At 42.8% G+C, this 21926-nt stretch overlaps 1 protein-coding gene across 1 annotated transcript in view; it reads left to right on the top strand.

Annotated features, from left to right (window-relative positions):
• Positions 1-21926, top strand: part of camk1da (calcium/calmodulin-dependent protein kinase 1Da) — a 354041-nt gene that overhangs the window by 82873 nt on the left and 249242 nt on the right. The window lies entirely within an intron of this gene.

Raw genomic sequence — 21926 nt, 5'->3', positions numbered from 1 at the left:
TGTAAGACTTCTACCAGTCTGTTGCTACTGTCAAAACAAACTGAGTTTTGATTTACTAATTATTGTCCTGCACTATAATATGTTTATTCCAGAGGAATCATGTGCCAGGCCTTTTGTCAAAAAAAACTTCAAGATACAAAGTGACATCTTTATTGTTTCTTGTTCCAAGGCTCAGTGATTGTCTCGTTGACGTGAGCATTGAAATAGTATTTGTAACTCATTGGCAGGAGCATTAAAAGTGCCAGCTGCTTCGAATTACTCAGATGTCTCTCATGCCCTTAAGGAATCGGATCTGATATGCACCTGCTCGACATTCAGTGGGTGTCTTGATGAAGAGCAGGAGTGAATGTTCATACAACAGCAGAACCAAGTGGTCTGTCCATTATCTAGCTTCACAGGTTTCCAAATAGACCAAATCAGAATTAAACAGATTACAATGACTTCTTGAGACTGTGTGGAAGACCAGAGATTTTGTACAGTAGGCTTTAAGTTCTGATAATAAAGGAAGACAATTATGCTTTCTTAGCATACTGCTGAAGAGACCTCACAGGAAAGCTGCTGTTGAAATTTCCTTGTTCAATTTTCTTTGTGTCTCTAAATTTTTTCAATTCTACTATGGTTATTGCTCCTCTGAACTTTCTTCTTTTGTTCCTTCTAAACTTCAAATATTCTGTCCTACATGCACTTCTTTTCTGCATTGTCACTGTGTTGAAATGAAGACTTATTGCTCTGTCTCCCATTGTAACTCTCTTCTTTCTCTGGACTTGAAAACCGTGAAACCCTTTGCCTCACTCAGACCTTCCTTCCTTTCTACAATCTACAATTGCCATCACACACCTTGATTTATCTGATCTTGCATTCTGCTGTTTTCAATGTTGTTGGTGTCGTGCAGTGTGGACCTTGTTTAGGTTTCCCAATTTAAAAAATTGAGTGGATGAATTAATCAAGCTCTGATGTTTTGCAAAAGGGAAGGACCATCAAAGACCTATTTGAGTTACCCTTTCAGGTTAGTAAGGGTTTGAACTGAATACAGTTCCATTGAGCACCAGCAGCTCTCTCTTACTTTGCCGAAGTGATCATTCTTCACTGAACTTAGAGAGCTGAAGTTGCCAGACTATATACCATTGTGGGGGATGTCGTAGCTAAAACCTGATCCTCTCCGATCACATACACATGCACTTTCCAGCAGGAGTTACTGGACAGCAGTCGGGAGTAGGAACCCTGGCTGATTTTATCCCTTCCTCGCTCTGGGTCACTGAGGGCAATAACACTATCCTGGATGAATTCAGCTAATTAAGCACAGGACTGAACCTGAGATCATCTTGGTCTGAATGGCTCAGTACTACACCTACACTATATTTATCAACTGTTATCAGGGGATCTGCTGATTAATTTTCTATGAACATATTCAATTTGTTTATGAAATTTTTTTGGGTTAGTAGTGGTGTTACAGGGTAATAGGAGTGGTTATGTTGTGCCTAAATACATAGCTTGCTTTCTTCAATATGGTAATCTATTTCTCAGTTCCTCATATACTGGTGACAAAGTATATGGAAATGTAAGTGCTGTTGTGTTGGAGGTCACAGCTTATGTTATTTGGGAGATTAACTGTGGCTTTCGTTGCACTTTAAGCTTGAATGACTGAATTGTGGTTTGAGGATTTCAGTGTATTTTTGGTGTGTGAGATTTGATAAGATTAGTATGTAATAGCAAAGCAAATGGCCTGATACTGTAAAATGTACTGCATTGCTGAAAAATCCAACCCATAAATAGCATCTGATAGTGGTAAAAGTATAAGCGATAACTCTCAACTGGTGGTTTTTAAAACCCAGGCTTGACATCTTATAACCAGGACCTTTTGCTTGAAATTGACCTCTATCCTGTTCTTCTCACCCCTTGGTGATGACCTGCACTGCATAGGACCAATGAGTTGGTACGGTGCAGCATCCAATGAGTTTCTACACTTGGCACTTGGTGTAATGTGATTTACTGCCTGAGTTTTACATAAAAAGTCCCGCAGCTGTGAAATGTCCAGTTTCCAAGCAGATCTGGGTGAGAACAAGTCAGTTTCTGCCACAAACCACTTACCCGAACTATCGGCTTTGACCCGTCCACATTAGAAAATTAGCAAAAGGTCACACACACAAACACACCACAAAAACAGATCATTTAAAAACAACTGAATATCAACATGTGAAAGCGCATAATTACAGTCTATTCTCAATTCAAAGTTGCCTAATTGAAATTATCCGATGATTCAAATTTTTAATACTGAATTCCCATTTTGCTCTGTTATTTATGTTACTTAATGAAAATTGTTGAATAATTTATTTTTAATGCAAAATCTCAGGAGTGGACTGCACATTGGGAGTGCAGTGGCACACAGGGTTATAACATAAGCTGTAGGTATACCCAACATTTCTTCACGTCCTTAGAACAAAGAAATACGATAAACATGGAAACCCAAAGAGAAAGATAAGTGTTGAAAGCACAGATTTATTTCCTAGTGGAGATCTGGGGATCTGCTGTCCCCCAAGCCCAGAAAATTTGGGTTTTTCACATTTAATATGGTGCATTTTCAAAAATAGATTATAGGCCCATAATACATAAAACAAGTAGTTACACTGAAAATGCAATGGGGTATTGGCTTCTCATCAGTTGTGCTATAGGCAAGAAAAAAAATACAAAAAAAAGAATGTTTTGTTGCAATGGTGACTTAGAAATTTCTGGTGGCTGATGTAAGCACTATAGGGAGTACATGGTTTATCCAAGCAACACATAAGGATTACTGTTACACATACTGTTTCTTTGCAAATGCAGTAACTACAGATATTTAGTTATACTAGAGATCAGTATGTGACTCAGTGCAATGTGGAAATGATGGACCCACGTTGTACTGCCAGTGCCATGTCACTGTCTGGTCAGGGAAAGCCAAACTCTATGCTTGTATGCTCTACTGATGGATCTCTAAAAGTTGGTTCTTTACTAACCTTTGAAGATTAAAAACTTTAAAAATTTGTCTTCACACCAGTCTCAGCCATGTGTGACACCGGAGTGGTGTGACGTCACCTCCTTGAGGTGCTTTCACACTGATTGCTAAAATGTAAAGTACGATTTGGCGACTGTGCCCTCAAGTTATACTGAATACAAGAGTATAAATTATTGCCAACGATGCTGTTGCACAGATACTTAATCATAGTATCATAGTAGGTACAGCACAGGAGGAGGCCATTCGGCCCATCGTGCCTGTGCCAGTTCTTTGACAGAGCTATCCAATTAGTCCCACTCCCCTGCTCTTTCCCGTGGCCCTGTAATTTTTTTCCCTTCAAATATTTATCCAATTCCCTTCTGAAAGTTACTGTTGAATTTGCTTCCACCACCCTTTCAGGCAGTGCATTCCAGATCATAACAACTCGCTGCGTAAAAAAAATGTTTCCTCATGTCGCCTCTGGCTCTTTTGCCAATCACCTTAAATCTATGTCATCTGGTTACCGACCCGTCTGCCACTGGAAAGAGTTTCTCCTTATTTACTCTGTCAAAACCGTTCATGATTTTGAACACCTCTATCAAATCTCCCCCTAATCTTCTCTGTTCTAAGGAGAACAACCTCAGCTTCTCCAGTCTCTCCACATAACTGAAGTCCCTCATCCCTGGCACCATTATAGTAAATCTCTTCTGCACCATCTCGAAGGCCTTGACATCTTTTCTAAAGTGTGGTGCCCAGAATTGAACACAATATTCCAGCTGAGGCCTAACCAGTGTTTTATAAAGATTTAGCATAACTTCCTTGCTTTTGTACTCTGTGCCTTTATTAATAAAGCCCAGGATCCCATATGCTTTTTTAACAGCCTTCTCAACTTGACCTGCTACCTTCAAAGATTTGTGTATGTGCACTCCCAGGTCTCTCTGTTTCTGCACCCCCTTTAAAATTGTACCATTTAGTTTATATTGCCTCTCCTCATTCTTCCTACCAAAATGCATCACTTCACACTTCAGTGTTAAATTTCATCTGCCATGTGTCTGCCCATTTCACCAGTCTGTCTATGTCCTCCTGAAGTCTGTTACTATCTTCCACATTGTTTACTACATTTCCGAGTATCATGTCATCTGCAAACTTTGAAATTATACCTTCTATACCCAAGTCCAAGACATTAATATATATCAAAAAGAGCAGTGGTCCTAATACTGACCCTTGGGGAACACCACTGTATACTTCCCTCCAGTCTGAAAAACAACAGTTCACCACTACTCTCTGCTTTCTGTCCCCTAGCTAATTTTGTATCAACTCTGCCACTGCCCCTTTAATTCCATGAGCTTTAATTTTGCTGACAAGTCTACTATGTGGAACTTTATCAAATGCCTTTTGAATGTCCATATACACAACATCAACCGCACTACCCTCATCAACCCTCTCTGTTATTTCATCAAAGAACTCAATCAAGTTAGTCAAACAAGACTTTCCTTTAACAAATCCGTGCTGACTTTTATTTATTAGCCCATACTTTTCCAAGTGCCAATTTATTTTGTCCCAGATTATTGTCTCTAAAAGTTTCCCCACCACCGATGTTAGGCTGATTGGCCTGTAATTGCTGGGTTTATCCCTCTCCCCTTTTCTGAACAGGGGTGTAACATTGGCAATCCTCCAGTCCTCCGGCACCATCCCTATATCTAAGGAGGATTGGAAGATTGCAGCCAGAGCCTCCCCAATTTCCACCCTTACTTCCCTCAGTAACCTAGGATGCATTCCCACCTGGTCTGGGTGACTTTTCTGCTTTGAGAACTGCCAACCTTTTAAGTACCTCCTCTTTTATCTATTTTTATTCTATCCAATATCGCTACTACCTCCTCCTTTACTGCTACAATGGCAGCATCCTCTTCTCTAGTGAAGACAGATGCGAAGTATTTATTTTGTGCCTTATCCATGCCCTCTGCCTCCACAAGAAGATCTCCTTTTTTGTTCCTAATTGGTCCCATGCTTCCTTTGATTACCCTTTTACTGTTTATATGTTATAAAAGAGAACCCAAAAGTCTTTTATTGTTCGCCACTAATCTATTCTCATACTCTCTCTCTGCTCCTCTTATTCTCTTTTTTTAGATCTCCTCTGTATGTTCAGTATTCAGCCTGGTTCTCTATTGTATTATGAACCTTACATTTGTCATAAGCCTCCTTTTTCTGTTTCATTTTAAACTCTATATCTTTAGTCATCCAGGGAGCCCTTGCGCTTTACAAAAGAAATAAATGGGTTGATGTCTCCTGTAAAGTAGCAATTTGATGCAAGCACATTAAGCATTCATACAATGACATCGCAAGTGGTAATTTTGACCTCTAGTGTAGTAGAAATCGCTTCACATCAATGCTAAATATGCAGGGAATGTGCCCATTAACATCAACTGATGATAACATGATATCCAGTTTTGAAATAAAGTTTAATCACAGTTTAAATCTATGCTTATTTAAGATGGAGTGCTCTGCTCTTCTTCCCATCCCACAATAAATCATCATGTGAACAGTCTCCAGGTCAGCAAATCAAGCCTTCTACTGACAGAGAAATTCACTTACATGCCAACATAATCAATACAAACTCTGCTGGCATGTGAGTTTTCCAAATATTTCGATTTTTCCCTCCACTTATCATTTTTGTGACACTTGTGCATACTCAAGCAAGAAGGATAAATTCAGAAGGGGAACTGTTCAGAATTCTATGTGCAGGTGAGTCAAATCATCAGATACTCTCAAAAAAGTTCAATATTTTGAATATTCCTGTTTTTAGCTTGGGGTAGCAGAATCTGTCATCTGAGGGAGCAAAGAAAGGGATGGACGGAAGGGGCTACAAATGGGTTTTTTGAGATGTAATCATTGCTCATCCCTGGTTACCATGAGAAGGCGGTATTGGGCTTTCTCCTTGAACTACTGCAGTATTTGTGCTGATCGTGCTCTCATGATTGTGTAATGTAATTTCACCATATTGACCGAACATTGATGAAGAAATGGCAATACGTGTCTAAGTCAGGAAAGGCTGTGCCTTGGAGGGTAATTTGGAGGTTATGGTGTTCTTATGACATTGCTGTTCTTGTCCTTCTCACTGTTAGTGTTTGCAGGGAATGGAGGTGCTGCTGAAGTAGCCTTGGAGAGTTGCTGTTTTGCATTCTGTAGATTGTACTGCAGTCACGGTGCATCAGTGATGGAAGGGCTGGATACTGAATACAGTGGTGGGGCAACCAACTAATCAAACTGTTCTAACCTTGATGGTGTTGAGTTTCTTGTTGTGGCTGCACCTATCCAGGCGAGTAGTGAGTATTCTGTCATATGCCTGACTTGAGCCTTGTAGTTGGTGGATAAATTTTGAGGGGCCTGGAGGTTAGCCACTCATTGCAGAGTCTTTGCCCTGCTCTTGTAGTCATGGTGTTGATGTGGATGGTCCAGTTATGCTTCCAGTGGTGACCCCCAAGAGGTTGGTGGGGGACATGGATATGATGGCACTGTTGAAGGTCAGGGGGATATGGCTGGGCTTTTTCTCGTTCAAGATGGTCATTACTTCTCAATAGGGAAAATAATAGTGAGTTGCAAGAAGGTATAATGGATTTTTAAAAAAATGTTATTGTTTGTTCTGCTTAACATGCATCTATTATCCCATTTATATCTACTCTGGAAAATGAAACAGTTACCTTAGTGGAATTGGTGACCACTAGATAGCTGCACTTGCAAATATGGCTTTAAAGCAATGGTCATGAACAGTTATTACAAAGTCACATTCATGACTTTGACGATCTGGGCCAAGATCATCTCTGCGGAAGGTGCATGTAGTCCAATAATGTTCAAATCACCTTACTGGTCTTTACAGGCAGATTGAGGACTCGGAACTCTCATGGCCAAACTTAAAATGATGTATCAGATAGCAAGTGGCAGCCATTTACCGTTGCCGCTGAGGACACTTTGCCTATCAAGGAAGGTTTTGGTACCTCTTATGGCAGTGCTGCCATTTCTGTTACAGTAGTTGGGTGCCGTGGTAGATAAACAGGGTATAAAGGTATGTGGGGAACTGAGCATCAGATAACAGATTGATCCTGGTGAGCTGCAAGTGAAAGTTATATTCAAACACTGTGTTGTGCTTCTAGAATGAGATGTGACTTTTTCTCTCTCTACATGCCTTCCCTGTCTACAGGTTCTTGACCAGCATTCTCCATGTTTTTCGGTCTCTGTACAGGGGAATCACATCAGGCCCAAAGTTACGCCCGTCCATTTAATCACATCATCCACCCACGCTCTTCTGTGCCTACCTCTTGATCTGTTCCAGACAGTAATAATCCCAGCAAGTTTCCACATGATCCCCAAAGAATTTGACCGTAGAAAGAACAATTTTCCAAGTTGGTGCAGCTGCCAATCTGCTTGCTGGCCGTGCACATTGGGACATTGCAGGGGATGGTGCCCATGATTTATTGATACGCTCGACCAGTGGGTGAAGCTCCCATCACAATCTCCCTCGTCACGTCTCTCTTGTGCTAGTTCAAGGATCCTCTAATTAGCGATGCTTCTTGTGCAACTAATTTTAAACAAATGTTTTGTAGCACCAGAACTCAAACTCCTGCAGTCAAAAAATTACTTTAGCATGACTAGTGGCGTAATTATTATCTTCCTCCTGTCGTGCACTTGCAACTGAAGTGTGAAAATCAAACATTTCTGCTTTTGTATTTTATTGCAATGTGGAACCCATTAGAAACATATCTTCCTTAATTAAAAAAAAAGAGTGCTGAGATATTCTATAACAAAATAGAGCTTTACAGCATAATGAATTTAAACAGCTTAAATTTCATTTATATCCGTTCCACATCTGCTCACTACTGGTTTAATTAATGCTCTTTTGTTTAGGTGATTATTTGCTCCTTTATAAATTGAACTGCGAGATTATTTCATTTTTTTTGGTCTGACAAATAGAACATATTTTTCATGTAATTATTTCGTAGGTCTGGTTATCAGGTCTCCAATGAAAATAAGCCTTTTATTAATTTACAATGTTTTTGGACAAAGATTTTAATAAAATAGAAGCTGCTTCCTGGGTCACAGTGCTGTAACACTGCACTGCAATAAAATGGGAGTGCTTTTTTATTTGTGAGGCTTTTTGTTAACTTTCTGTCTTTTTTTTACTTTTTTATGGAGTCTTACAACACCCGTGCCCTGTACCCTACCCAAGATGCAGGGCAGGCAACTGGTTTCCAAACTTCTACTGAACCTCCTTAGGCAACAAGCTAGAAATTGGGAGAGGGTCTGGGGTGAGTGCAGAGCAATTGTTCCCTGGCCTCCAATTGGTACCTCTTCTTTAGGAGCCTCTCATCTGGGGAATTATGGGTGCCAATTCACAGTTTGCTGCTTCATGGCTCAGCATATTGGTGCTCATAGGCCCCAGGTGGCTATTACTTTTCTTTTTTTTTAGAAAACAATCTTGTTCCCTTGTTTTTTCTTTGTCTCCCTGGCCACACACCACCTGAGGTTAGGAAAATGAGCAACAGGTGACCAGCTTAGAGGTTCTTTGTATAGCCTCACCATAGCAGCAAAGCTTGAGACATTTGGGAATTCAGTAATAATGAGGATCAGGCTTGTATCCCTCTCACCATTACTGTGGTGCCACATGCTGTGCTCGCTTCTCTTTATGTCTGCCCATGCCGTACACCATTTCCTGACCAATCTTGAGTTGGTCAAAAGGAACTATACGAGAGCAGGACAAGTTGAGATGTCCTTTTAATTCTTGCTCCTTTATTGGTAAACATCTAATTATCACTGGCTGCATTGGTCTAGCTTGGTCAAGATATGGGAACGAAGAATACAAGGCCATATTGTATTTGGTGGCTCAATTTGTGGAGCAGACTGTGCTTTCTCACCGTACAATAATGTCAATGTTCTAGGAGAAACCTTGGAATGATTTTTCAACCACAAATCCTGCTAAAGACTGACCTATTTTGAATGTGCTTTACTAAAATTTGCCTTTACTTTGTTCATTAAGGGAAAAATTGGTGGTTAAAAAACTTTATTAATCATTATTAGATGGTACTTTGTGATTTATTTGCATAATTTTATCCCAGGTACAATACTAAAAGATTGTGTTGAGCTCCCCAATGATTCAATGGGTAAATACAGCATGTAGATAGGACTGAGCCATACGCAGAGGATATTCCCAGGTTCAATCCCTGGTCAGTGCTGAGTTAACTTATCCCTGCCATTGGTGTGTTGGAGGCATAAAATTGGCCTTAGTGTTTCCTCTTCTGATTGTTATTGCTGTTGGAATGGCACATGTGAGGACAGCAAGAAACTTTGGTGTTGAGGGAGCGCTGCACTGTCGGAGGTGCCGTCTTTCAGATAAGATGTCAGGCTGAGGCCCCGTCTGCCCTCTCAGGTGCACTATTCGAAGAAGAGCAGGCGAGTTCTCCCCCGCCCCATGTCCTGGCCAACATTTATTTCTCAACCAACATCACTAAAACATCATTGCTGTTTATGGGACCTTGCATATTGGCTGCCGCGTTTCCTATATTACAACAGTGACTATACTTCAAAGGTATTTTGTTGGCTGTAATGAGCTTTGTGACATCCTGAGGTCCTGAAAGGAGCTATATAAATGCAAGTTCTTTCATTTCTTTGATGACCCCATAGTTAAATCACCTGCCTGCTCTCACTACCCAGGTTCACACATGGAAGAATTGCCATCTGGACAAGCTACCAGAGTGTGACTGCCACCTGTGGAAAAGTGCCCCAGCTTATCTCTCTGCCTTTGAGAAAAGAGAAGAAAAAGATAAAAGAATATGTTAGCTGGTTGAATAGAAAAGTAAAGGTTCGCTCTTATTAGTTTTGTTCTGTTTTACATTTCAACACTTTTGTTAATAATGTAGCTTATTGAATATTCCTCACAAAGGAATCATTTGGGAATTCCTTTTAAAAATACTATCCTTGTGTGTTGAGAGGTTTTTATAATCCAGTGTGGAGGAAATTGTTTGACTGAGCCATCACTTATTTGAAGCTGAAGCCGATAGTAGGTGTGTTGGACGAATCTGAAAAGATGTGTAATCCTGCATCACTGGATGTTTTGCTGTAGCCCTGACATTTTTACCAGAAGAATGATTCTGTTATTATTCCCCCTCCCCAGACCATAGCAAGGAGAAGTGAGAGTGTAGCTTGTTTGCGATAACATTTTTGTGTGAAATTGTCATGGAGACAACATGGAGCTATATCCTATTACTACTGCTACATTGATCAAAGCCCATGTACGGTACATCTCACCCTTTTCAACATTTTCAGTCCACGGAACTCTACCAGTTCAGGCACTCAAATTTAAACAAGCTCTTTGCCTACTTTTGGAGCAGTTGATGATAAGATCGCTAATATTAATATTCTTAAATCAGTATTACAAATGAGGATGTGTTAATAAACATCTTCTAAAAATAGCAGGTCAATTTTAGCTGTGGAAGTAACTACAGTACCTGGTTTATAGAATAGACTTGAGTACAGGAGTCGATGCTGTAATGAGTACTGATGAGTCGGTCTCATACTCATGTGTATTAGGTGGGTGCATTTGATTCTGTGCAGCCTTTTAGAAAGAGGAGCTTTGAAACAGTAGCCTCCCCACCACATTCAAACTCATAGAATATAGCATCTTTTGGTGGTACTTATGTGCATATTCTGTGGAGCTGCTAACATGCAGTATTTCAAGCCATCGGTTCTAAACTTAGCAGCTTTTATTAGGAGATTAGTTGAAATTAATCAAATTTACTTCTCTTAGTGGAACGAGCCAGGCCTATAGCACTCCAGTGGTAAAGAAACAAAAGTAATAAAGAAGAAAAGAAAAATTGTGGAGTGGAACGAAGAGGAGGTTTTTAAGGAGGGTTTTGAAAGTAAGGAGGGAGGCAAGGCAGAGGGCAGGGCCAAGACTGATAATATAATATTTAACAGAATATGAAAATGTTGCATAACTTTCTGATGGGAGCTGCAGAATGCTCCTGTACGTGTATGGTGATGCTCAGAATTTCAGAGAAGGTCAGAGAGCCCATTGTCTGATACAGTAGAATTGTGTTGAGGCATGTTGGCATACGCTAATGGAACTCACATTGGTCGATGTGTATGACAACTGAATAAGGCACCTCTCAACTGCAGATAGGTCCACAATAAGCAAACAAACTATGGAAGATATTGAAATTTCCTGTATAGATATATTCTGACTGCAAGTAGCCTGCACTAACCAGCAAAGTGCCCAAGTCGGATTCAAAATTCAATAGAATGTATAGTGATTGAGTGGACTAGTTAACACTAATAATTCTTAGGGAAGGTTTGTGCTGTACCCAGCCTGTGAATTTGTTTGAAACACCTGCTGCTTCCAGTGCAGTGGATGAGGAGCTGGTGACTGAAATTATTAGAATACAAACATGCTGAAGAAGCAAGCTCAGGAGGTTTCAATATGGAGTAAAACATGGTATTAATGAGAGAATTTTTAGATCATTTTTAACACCCTCAGTTTAATGTTTAATTAACATTTTAAATTGAAATAGAATCTGAATTAATGGGGTCTTTGCTTTAATTAAAGATTTCAGATATGGCTTGCAATGCTTTTCTCAATAGATGTTAACATTTTAACTAAATCCTAGTATTACTCAGAGGCGAGAGTACATTTATACCATTTTCCACAAATCTATACCCTATATATTCTGTGGCATTATATGTCAAAGGTTATACCATTGTAATCAATGGGTATTTAAAGAATTCTTTTTATCTTTTCATCACATTAACAAGCATCTTTTGCAGCTCAGAGGATGAGCTGGAGAGCTGCTCCAAAGCCTCCACCAATTTTACCAGAAGGTGCATGAGAAAGGCTTAGGATGTCCAGTTTCCTTTTGTCTTGTGGCAAACCAACTGGTCTCCATTTGGCCCATCCTTATAGTGTAAAGACTAACATTAGAAGTTAAAGTGAGAAGACAGTAGGCTTCATATAGGGGAAGGATGAGATCAAATGGATCAAAAGGCCTTCTTCATCCAAATCAATGTTATCAGGAACTCAAGTGTGTGTGGAAGCCATTGCCACAAACCTGTGTTGTACTGCTGTGTGACTGGAGTTCAATATTTCACCAGTTCGCTCACCCCCTCCCCCATCCCCAAGTCTCTGTTGTCTTAGAAACGAGTGTGCAGATACAGATTTAAAAAGCCCTACAAACTTTGGAAATCTGAAGTATAAACAGAAAATGCTGTAAACACACAGCCAACCTATCAGTGCCTGAAAGAAGTAAATGCAGGGAGAAGTTTTATGCAAACCTTTCATCAAAACACAGATGTGGAGTTTCGATTTTCCGCCCAGATGTAAAACTGGCATTGTGCTTTGGCAGACTTTTAAAAGAAAACACCTGGGGCTCGAATTTAGCAGGCCTGCGGGTTCCCAGCGGGTGGTCCTCCGGGAGCGTCGAAAACGCGAACGGCGAAATTAGTGGGTTGCCCACGCGATCGTAGCAGGCAACCCACTAATAGGAATCAATTACCTGCTCCTCCGGGGTCCACGGCGCTGGCCTGCGCGTCGGTCGGGCTGCGCATGCGCAGTACGATCTGTCAGCTGGAGGCTCTCTAGTTAAAGGGGCAGTCCTCCACTGACAGATGCTGCAACCAATGGGACAAATTGCAGCATGGAGCAGCCCAGGGGGAAGGCTGCTCCCAGTTTAATGATGCCTCACCCCAGGTATCATCAGATGGGGTGAGGAGGAGGGGGAGGACACAGATCTTCCCCCCGGCGGGCGGGAGGAAGCGGCCTGCCTCTGCCACCAAGAAGGCCTGGCTCGAGGTGGCAGAGGGGGTCACCTGCGCCACCAACATATCGCCCACCTGCATACAGTGCAGGAGGCGCTGCGATGACCGCAGTAGGTCAGCCACAGTGAGAACACGAAGTCTTTCCCCTACACTCCGTCTGCCACAACACTGCCCCCACCCCAAATCTCCTTCGGCACCGCCAACACTATTCTGTCACATCAGCCTTCATGCCCACTCTCGCCCCATCCTCATCTTACCTCCACCCACTCACCTCGCCAGTACTCATCCTGCCACTAACACGCGACCCAATCCTCATACAATCTCATGGCTCCATCCCATACTCACCCTCTCGTGCATCTCCCTCACGGCCAGCCTCACTCAACCTGCCACCACCTGTGCTGCAGCCACAGGGCATGCATCACATATGTGCAGTAGGCAGGGTAAGGCAAACGTCTCGTCAGCATGAAGGGGGTGCACAAGGGTGTCTGAGGGTTTGTCATGGGTGTTACCCATATTGAATTTCAGAGCCACAAACAGCACACATTATATTGACACCACCACTGCCATGTCTCCGCGAATCCTGTCCATTGTGTCCAATAATGCCCGCTCCTGGGTATCACTATGAGGACCCACCACTGATGCCACCCATCGTGTTACTGCAGAGTAGGTGCAGGTGTATTTGCAGGGCTCGTCCGCGCAGACAACTGAGAGACATCGGCGGTGTTGCCGGCTGCACCCTGGAAGGATGCGGAGGAGAAGGTGTGGAGGGCAGTGGTGACTTTGCCAGCGACAGGTAAGCAGTTGGTGCTGGGGCCAGCCAGGAGCAGCTCGGCATGAAAGAGGCTGCAGATCTCCACGACTACATGTCGAGCGAATCTGCGCCTCCCTGTGCACTGCTGCTCGGAGAGGTCCGGGGAGCTGCGCCTCGGTCTGTGGACCCTGTGGCGAGGGTAGTGCCCTCTGCGACGCGTCTCTCTCTGCGGTAGCCCTCCCTCCTGCTGTGCAGGTGGGCGTGCAACCACACCGTGTTGGGGGGATCCACGTCTCTGCGGCGGACGGCGTGGACTGCGAGGCTGCTGGTGGTGGTCATGCTCTTCGTCCTCCGAGGGTGTCCACACACCACCCAACTGGCAGGTGTTGATCTGAGGGGTTGTGCAGGGTAGGTGTGTGGGTCCTCGGACTGGGGCTGCGGTTTCGTGTCGGTCTGTCCTCTGGCTTGGCCGGGGGGTGGTGGGGGGCAGGGGTTGCCCTGTGTGATGCGGTGGCCTCCTGCGTGGGTGAGGGCGCTCCCCCGTGGAGCGCACCTTGGCACCTGCCACAGTCTGCTGGCTGCAACACGCCTGGTTTGAAGGGTCCTGTTTCCCCCAGTGTGGGAAACTGACTGCTTTGAACGTAAAATCCCACACTTCCTCTTTTGACAGCTGCTTCAGCTCATTAACTGACCACAACGAGCAAGTTAAGTGCTCTCAAGTGGAACCCCGCTGGCTTTAATTGCCTGCGGGATTCCCACCAGCGGGGCTTGCGCGCGCAGCCCCGCACGTCAGCGCGGTACCCGGAAGTGGCCGGGATTTCGTCCGAATCCAGTCACGTGATCGGAGATCGGGATTTTCGGGGCCCCCCCGCTGGAAACCCGCAGGTAACCCGACCCTAAAATCGAGCCCCTGATTTTCATTTTCACTGAAATCGATGGATATGAAAATCAGACGGTTTTTATATCTGACAGCCGATCTGCAATGCCAGTTTTACATCCAGGCAGCATGGTAAAAATCCACCCCAGAATGTGCAGATAGTCTTCTGTAACTTCGCACCTCACTATTTAGTTTTTTAATCATTTAAAATCTTTTAATTCACCAGTGAGGAAATCCACTGATTTATTCCATTATGGTCACCTGTTTGTGTGTGTGTGTGCTCGAGTGCGTCTCTATATGTAAACAATTTTACAACACCAAGTTATAGTCCAGCAATTTTATTTTAAATTCACAAGCTTTCGGAGGCTTCCTCCTTCCTCAGGTGAACGTTGTGGAAATGAAATCCTCGAAATGAAATCGCATTTATAATTCACAGAACAATGCTTGGTGATTACAGACAGTTTTTTCAACTGCCCGTTGCCAAGGCAATCAGTGTGCAGACAGACAGGTGTTACCTACAAGGTCTCCGAATATACAAATCACCAAAAAAAAACAGAGATAGAGAGGTAGAAACATAGAAAAGACAGCAACTGACCCGTTATATTAAAAACAGATAACATTTGTTCGCTGGTGAGGTAACGTGTAGCGTGACATGAACCCAAGATCCCGGTTGAGGCCGTCCTCATGGGTGCGGAACTTGGCTATCAATTTCTGTTCGACGATTTTGCGTTGTCGTGTGTCTCGAAGGCCGCCTTGGAGTACGCTTACCCGAAGGTCGGTGGCTGAATGTCCTTGACTGCTGAAGTGTTCCCCGACTGGGAGGGAACCCTCCTGTTTGGTGATTGTTGCGCGGTGTCCGTTCATCCGTTGTCGCAGCGTCTGCATGGTCTCGCCAATGTACCATGCTCTGGGGCATCCTTTCCTGCAACGTATGAGGTAGACAACGTTGGCCGAGTCACAGGAGTATGAACCATGCACCTGGTGGGTGGTGTCCTCTCGTGTGATGGTGGTATCTGTGTCGATGATCTGGCATGTCTTGCAGAGGTTACCGTGGCAGGGTTGTGTGGTGTCGTGGACGCTGTTCTCCTGAAAGCTAGGTAATTTGCTGCGAACGATGGTCTGTTTGGGTAAAGAACTGGTTATCGAAGGTGAAGACATTGTGATCCAGGATGAAGCGGATGAGTTGTAGGATGGCGTCTGGAGATTGGCTGTTGTTGGTGTTGAGTATTGATGCTGTCGCAGCGATGCCGTCATCGTGGGGGATACTGGTGTAGAGTGCCGAGACGTCCATCGTGGTGAGAAGTGTTCCTGGTTCAACTGGTCCGTGGGTACTGAGTTTTTGTAGGAAGTCTGTAGTGTCACGACAGAAGCTGGGGGTTCCCTGTACGATGGGTTTCAGGATGTCCTCGATGTATCCAGAGAGGTTCTCACACAGGGTTCCGTTGCCTGATACGATAGGACGTCCGGGTGTGTTGGCTTTGTGTATCTTTGGGAGGCAGTAGAAGTCTCCCACGCGAGGAGTACGTGGGATGAGAGTGCGTAGGATGCTTTGAAGGTCTGGATTGAAGGTCTTGATCAGTTTGTTGAGCTGGTGGGTGTGTTCTTTGGTCGGATCTGCAGGTAACCGTCTGTAGTGTTCCTGGTTGTCCCGTTGTCGGTATGCTTCTTTGCAATAGTCCGTTCTGTTCTGTATGACGATGGCTCCTCCTTTGTCCGCTGGTTTGATGACGATGTTGCGGTAGGTCTTGAGAGCGTTGATGGCGTTGCGTTGTGCTCGGGTGACATTCTGGACTGTCTTCTGAGTGCGGCTGATGAATCTGGCATTGACGCATTTCCTGACGCAACGCCACCGACCTTCTATCTCTTTTTTTTTGGTGATTTGTATATTTGGAGACCTTGTAGGTAACACCTGTCTGTCTGCACACTGATTGCCTTGGCAACGGGCAGTTGAAAAAACTGTCTGTAATCACCAAGCATTGTTCTGTGATTTATAAATGCGATTTCATTTCGAGGATTTCATTTCCACAACATTCACCTGAGGAAGGAGGAAGCCTCCGAAAGCTTGTGAATTTAAAATAAAATTGCTGGACTATAACTTGGTGTTGTAAAATTGTTTACAATTGTAAACCCCAGTCCATCACCGGCATCTCCACATCTCTATATGTAGGGAGTGTATGGAATCTTCTCAGTACTCAATGATTTTTAAAAATCATTTTGAATGAGGTAGCGCCTCACTTAGTATTTAAAGATGCACGGAGAGAAAAGGAAAATCAGGCAACCTTTTAACCAAGGCCACTCTCAAGCATATCCTACAGGTTACAGACAGCATCGTTGGAGGTCTGAATTTTGGCCGGGGAAGGAAACTTCACAAAAGACAAAACGAAATAAAATAAAATAATTTACAAAAAAGAAAAGAAACTGAGAATGCAAAAGAAAGAGCAGAAAAAAGGAGAGATTCCCGAGAGATTTATACACATCTTCAGGAATACAAATCACCTGGAATCTGAGCCCACATATTTGCATTCAAATTGTACGTGGCACAGCTGTGACCCTGCAGCAAAGTGCCAACACATCTTTTTATCTACTATTAAATTGGCAACAGACAGATATTTAATCATTGCTCAGAGTTCCATGCATAGATGGGAAAGGGCACTGTCATGTTTTGAGAATTTTGCCTGTTTGCCAAGAAGGAATTTTGAGGCTGATTCTTACTATGATGTTGCTACATAGTTAATTTCAGCTCTCAAGGGTTAACTCCCAGCAAAGCACAAGCTACCTGAGAATGTTGATTAGGTCTATCAGCTGGGGTATCAGATGTAGTACTTCACAGAATTGTATATACTCATGATACCATATCAGGCTTGGACAATGGAGGGGATCGTTAGCACATTCGAGATAGAAATCAGATATAATGTTGGGTTGATTTCATTCATTGAGCATAGCAGGTGGGTTAGCTGGTTGGACAATGTAGCTGCCATGGAAGCCACACCAAGTTAGAGGTGGTAAATTTGACTGGCAGCTCAACAGCCCAATCCTTGACACACAGAGCTGTGATATGGGTCTACCTTTACTTTACTATTCTTATCTGTGGAATAGAGGAGAATTGCACGTGACTACATGTACGATCATAGAATCTAGTACACGCATCGAGGAGTCTAATCATCATGGTCCCTGGGTCACGCAAATATGTAACTGGGTATTCGGCAGCAAAGGCCATAGGGGATGCAGCATGAACTTACAGGAGTGGCCTTAACGCTGAACCTGAGAGAAAATCTACTGCAAACCCGAAATTTGTAATAGGCACTTTTAAAAAAATAAATAAATAAATAAACCTAGGTGCAAGATTGAAAAGAGCAGGGTAGAAGATGAGGTCAATCAATCAGCAGTAATCCGGCGATGCAAAGCATGGGTTTCAAGAACTGGTGGATTGAAGGAGGAAGAAAAGCTTCCAAATGCTTAACGCCTTTGCATGAAAGTCTTTTATCTTATGTTAAACAGGTTAATGGTTCCATTAAAATAGTAGACAAGGGAATATTGTACAAATGCACAAAACATTTGTTATGCTAATATCCTGCAGCATGATTTCATCCCATGGGGGGTTATATTTTAATTATGTTACAATAATATATAATGTGAATGAACTTTGAATGATGAAGAAATCAGCCGTACTCGCAGTGAGCAAATTGCAAACCCCAGCACAAAACAAAATCAGCTTTCAAAATAAAAAACGGCTTTGCTGATTTCTCCTGTCAGACCGAGCAGTGAGTCTCATGCCCAGGACAATATTAAATATGTAGGTCTGTCTGGAAACAAAAGCATATTTCAAACATTCTTTCAGGCATTAAAAATACTAATTATAGAGGTTCCATATGAAATGGGAAAAAGTTCAGCAATAAAAAACCTGCAGAGGTCCAAGTTCTTGTCAAATCCCCCCCCACCCCACAAGCACACGAATGTATCGTCAAGTAGATGTAACTATGCATGTCAAAACCAATGTGTAAAATTCAGTCACGCTGCTTTTTACATCTCTCGCTCATATATTAGAGAATGTCAATGATAGCCATCTATTTTCAGCTGCTGCTTGTCATAGCTGCATGTGCATAATGGTCAATAAATAATAAAGCAAGTCACACTATCTACTGACTGTGTAAACCTCCAATAGCATGTTAAGCAGAAAAAAAACGTACACTCGTATAACACCTTTCGAGTCCTCAGAATGTTCCAAGGTATTTCACAGCCTCAATTACTTTTGAAATGCAGTCACCTTTATTATGTAGGAAAATGCGTTAGCCAATTTGAGCACAGTAGGATCCCATAATCAGCAAATGAGATAAATGACCAGTTAACTTATTTTAGTGGTGATGAATGTTGATCAGAATACTATCACAGGACCTTTTTAGATCCACTTGACCGGGCACAACCTGGTTGGGAATGGATTGTAAGAGAAGGCAAGTGGAGCGTGTATGTGCACCCATACTTCTCTCTACTCCATTCAGATTTTATAACACACTTTCATTCTTTCATTGTTCTGTAAAGTGTAATGAACGTGGGAGTTACGGTGCTCCAAAGCATTTTATACAGCCTTCAGAACCCTGAGACGTTGTTACCACCTTTATGCAGTGAAACTACCTGCAGTCAGCACGATACTCTCCGGGGAGCACAAAGAACATTGGCAGAACACATGCCACTTGCTGTGACCACACTGCTGCACTATCAGGAATCATGCTGCCTTCATGAAACTAAGCACCTCCAGTACAATTATTTTAAAAGAAGTATATAAAAATATATATAATGAAAGTGGCGATTCTCCTCAACACTTCAGTTGTCTAGGTATAGTTAATAGCTGCTGTCCTGAATACAGGCGCCCATCACCATGGGCACGCACACTGCCATGGGCACGCACACTGCCATGGGCACGCACACTGACATTTTATATATAGGCTACCATGGGGCTTTAATGAAGCACAAGCTTGTGGACCCAATCAGATATAATTAGTTAATTACTTGTCTGTTGCCTGTTTGGATTGAGATGTAAAATATTGGCATCACTCTATGAAGCTTCATGTATTACTCAAGGACAAGGGGGAAAATAATGCAACCGGTTTATACAGGATATTCTTTGTATAATATGCAGAATAAGCTGGTGTCAGTCACTGTAAAAAGGCATGTAATATGCTGTTCTGACGATGGGACTACAGCCGGAATGTTGCATCTTTAATGTATTTCCAGCATCTTAGAATTTTATTGCATCCTTTCAACCACCAGTCAGAAAAAGAAAGACTTGCTTTCCTCTCTCACGCCTTATCACATTTCCGAGAAATATACCAAAGTGTCGCACACAAATTGCTCTTAAAGTGCTCTCACTGTTGTTATGTAGGAAAACGAGGCAGCTGCTATGCTTCTAGATCCCACAAACAGCGATGAGATAAGCGATCAGTTAATCTGTTTTGGGGGTGTTGTTTGAGGGAGGAATGTTGGCTAGAAGACCGGGGCATTTCCCTGCGCTTTAAATAGTGCCATGGAATCTTTACCTGACGTGACCTTGGTTTAACGTCTCTTCCAAAGGATGGCATCCCCAACAATGCCGCAGCCCCTCAGTACTGCACTGAAGTGTCAGCTTAAATTATATTCTGAAGGCCAGGAGTGGGATTTGAACTTACAATCTCCTGACTCATTTGCTTATACCAAATAGGCTTATCTGCTGCTGAAACCCTCATCCATGCCTTTGATACCTCCAGACTCGACTATTCCACTGTTCTCCTGGCTGGCCTCGCACCTTGCACCCACGGTTAACTTGAGCTCATTCAAAACTCTGCTGCACGTATCCTAACTCGCACCAAATCCTGTTGACCCGTCACCCCTGTGCTCGCTGACCTACATTGGCTCCCGATCCGGCAACACTTCAATTTTAAAATTCTCATCCTTGTTTTCAAAACCCTCCAGCGCCTCGCCCCTCCCTATCTCTGCAATTTCCTCCAGCCTTACAATCCTCAGATCTCTGCCTCCTCCAACTCTGGCTTCTTGCGCATCTCTGATTTTAATCGCTCCACCATTGGCAGCCGCGCTTTCAGCTGCCTAGGCCCTAAGCTCTGGAATTCCCTCCATAAACCTCTCCGCCTCTCTCTCCTCCTTTAAGACGCTCCATAAAACCTACCTCTTTGAGTAAACTTTTGGTCACCTGCCCTAATATCTCCTTATGTGGCTCGGTGTCAAATTTTGTTTGATAATCGCTCCCGTGAAGCACCTTGGGATGTTTTACTACGTCAAAGGCGCTATATAAATGCAAGTTGTTGACTGATGCTTTAACATAAGGACTGTCATATATGGCACTAGGCAGCGGCATTCTATGTGCATCAAAGCAGTAATATTTGCAGTCTCTGTGTTTATCAGCTGATTATCTGGTTTGCATTTGAATCTTTCAATTTATGTAACTGCCTTTTTAACTCATATTAGTCAGAAATGTTGAACTTTGATTTAATTTTTATTTGTTGCTTGCGACGAAAGTGCGATGGAAGTAAATTAATAAGCTTGACAGCAAACCCTTGGGCAGTTATCAGAACTAAATGTGTCATCATTTGATCTTTCGCATGATTAGTGATGCAGTCTTCATTTCCAAGGTCATGTGCTGTACAAAAAACAGGGTTATGGCTACTCTTTTATAAGTACTTGGGCTGGAAGGTATTCAGATAAACTGGGCTGCCATATTTGGGAGGATGGACTTGGCAGGAAATAGGAAAACATACTGTGCCCTCAGGCACTGGCAAATGGGGTGGGAGGGCAAACATACACTCAGAACTAGCAAGAGGAGCTGCCCACTGTTTCAATTAGAAGCAGAAGTATATTTGCTGATCTACTGAAAAAGCATATCTGGCAATGAATCTGTTCCTGACATGCAAACATTAGTCCAGTGTAAAATGCAGCAGTAGTGACTGGATATAAATCAAAATACATGAAGTATTTTGGAAGAAGTGCGCTTTTGACCTTTGGTTGAATACACCAACATCTCTTATGAAGAGATCTATTTTCTCACAAGACAATCTGTTCCGTTTATTAGCATGACAACAAATGACAATGTAATTGTGTCATTTTTCACACATGCCATGGTAAATTGATGTACAAAATTAGGAATTGTTTGAACTGGGGGAGGACTGCTGCAATGTGAATGTCTTCGCAGCAGTCAACAAGGTGGAGCTTGGGCATGGATATTCCAGGAACAGGGCCTGCAGTAAGTAAAAACTTCTGTTGAAATACCGTTGTAGGCCCCTTCAAAAAAAAACACTACCTGGTGGCAAAGTTAACCCAGGCTTTGGTGCTTATTATTTGTTTATTCTATACATTGGTGGTGTCCTACTGAATGTTCACTAAATATGAATAGGTTCTTTCCTTCCAGGATATTGTATGAGTGGCAGAAGTTTGCAAAGAACACAGCACCCTTCAGAATGCTTTTTAATGTGGTTGGTGTAAAAATGATTTGTAAAACTTTAGCATGAGAACTGAGTTTATTAGAGCATGAGGATGCCTGGAAAGGACAA

Source organism: Heptranchias perlo, chromosome 24 (genome assembly GCF_035084215.1).
Source record: "Heptranchias perlo isolate sHepPer1 chromosome 24, sHepPer1.hap1, whole genome shotgun sequence".
Taxonomy (NCBI): Eukaryota; Metazoa; Chordata; class Chondrichthyes; order Hexanchiformes; family Hexanchidae; genus Heptranchias; species Heptranchias perlo.
This window is presented reverse-complemented; position numbering and strand designations above follow the sequence as displayed.